This window comes from Aspergillus mulundensis (assembly GCF_003369625.1).
Source record: "Aspergillus mulundensis strain DSM 5745 chromosome Unknown scaffold_23, whole genome shotgun sequence".
NCBI lineage: Eukaryota > Fungi > Ascomycota > Eurotiomycetes > Eurotiales > Aspergillaceae > Aspergillus > Aspergillus mulundensis.
The window spans coordinates 149239-151600 of record NW_020797911.1 but is presented as its reverse complement, the minus strand read 5'-3'; positions in this window follow the sequence as shown (position 1 = coordinate 151600).

Here is a 2362-nt window from a genome sequence, read left to right as displayed (position 1 = left end):
CCTATGCAGGCGGATATTATTTAGGTAAACTATGTTATTTAGGTAAACTATGTTATTTAGGTAAACTATAACTAGTAGTTTTAAATACTATATTTATATTATTATTATTAAATATATTATATAATTTCTCCGGCGAGAATAGGCTCCTGCTAGTTTAAAAGTTATAAAAAAAAATTAAAAAAAGTATTATTTTTGCTATTACTACTATTAAATTTACTAAAATTAGTTATAAAATATAGCTAACTTAAACTTTAAGTAGGTCGAGTATAATTTTTTAATATAAAAAATAAATAATATTTTTTTTATAAGGCATGTTATTTTTTTACTTTTACCACGTGTTTTTTTAACTAGTTTTATAATAAAAAATTTAACTAGCACTACCTTGTTGCTAAAAGCTAGTATAATAAGTTATTTTTTAATAAAAGTAAAGTATGCATGAAAAATAAAATAAAAAATAAAAATAAAATAAAAATAAGCTTTACCAAAAAAATTTACAAGGGCTGTACTATTTACTTTAATATTTATATTTTTTATTTTTTAATTAATATATTTTTTAAATTTAATAATATTAAAAGTACTTATTAAATATAAAAACTTTTTTACCGCGTTGTTAACCATACTCTTACTAAAAAATTAATTAATAAAAAACTTAAGGTTTTTAAAAAATATTAAAGCAGGAAAAGTAAATAAAATATATATAAATAAATAAATTATTAAGCTTAATAATTAATTTATATACTACTAGCTTAAAGTTACTAAATAATAAGTATTAAGTTAATAACCTAACTTAGCCAAGCAAGGTTAAAGGCGTTTATTAAGGTTATTTAATATTTATGTATAAAAAATAATACAGGATTTAAGTTAAAAGGTAAGTAAAATATAAAGTGGTAATAATTTAAAATAGTTTAGGTAGTAAAATTAATAATTTATTAAAAAAAATACCTAGTGTACTTTAGCCACTTTTAAATTTAGTTATAAATTTAATAATATTATAACTTATTGGTTAGGAATAAAATATAAAAAAAAGTAAATTAAAAAGTAAATTTAGTAAGTAAAAAAAATTATTAAAAATCTAGGGTAAAAGTAAGATATATAAAATATTTAGTAAAAATTAAAAGTAGCGTAGCTCCATGTTTTAGCATAAGTTATAAAATATTTAAAAGGTAAATATAAGAGTAAATAAAAATATAAAAAATTTAAAAAGTAACTATAAAAGGTCCCTAATAATTAAGAAATATATTTATTAAAGTTTTTAAATAACATGTAATAATGCCTAAAAAAAGTTATTACTTAATTTAAAACATGCTACTATTATAGCCGCGTATAGCGTAATTATATTAAAAAGTAGTTTATTTTTTTTATGCTATCCCTGGCTCTAACTTTAGTAGGCTTGTAAGCGGTGAACCATGGCAGAATCTGTGGGTGGCCGCGGAGCGGTTACATATACCTAGTATAAACTTTATATAAAATTAAGTATTTTATTAAGTTTATAAAGCAAGTTTTTTTATATATAAATTATACTTTAATAATTAAAATTTTAAAATAAATAAGCCTAAACTTAATTATAATAAAAAACTTAAATTTTAAGCTTATAAAAGCTAGCTAATATATATAATAATTTTTTTTATTTATTTTTTATAAGCTAGGCTATATAAATATAATACTAAATATATTTTTTACCTTTTAAAAAAGGCTAAATTATAAATAATAACATGCTTAATTTAAATAACCTTACTAAAGTTTTAATTACCTTTTTTATTATTATTAAATTATAAAAGTAAAGTTTTTTATTTTTATTATTATTTAATTTTTTTAAGTAATATTTAAAAGCTAGTTATTTATTTAATAAAAAAGCTTTTTTAATAATTAATATATTATATTATAATTTTAATATAAAGCTACCTTATATATTAAATTATAATAATTTACTTTTTATAATTAAATAATATATAATAAAAAATAAAATTATAAAAAATCCTTGGCTTTATATATTTTATTATATAAAAAAAATATTTTTAAGCTAATTTATAATACCCGCGGCTATTAAAATATTAATAAAGTATTTAAATATATAAAAAATATTACTTTTTATTAGGCTAAAAATAAACTATAATAATATATTACTTATTATTTAAAATATTAAAAAAATAATATTTATAAGCACTTACCTTATAATAATTTATAATTAATTTTTTTACTTATTTTTTTAATATAATAATTATAAATTTTATTATAATCTTACTAATTAATAGGTACACCCTTAATAATAATATATAAATTATTAATAATTTTAATTAACTACTAGTGCTAGTTAATAAATTTATAAAGTATATTAATTTAATACTAGGTTATTTAATATAAA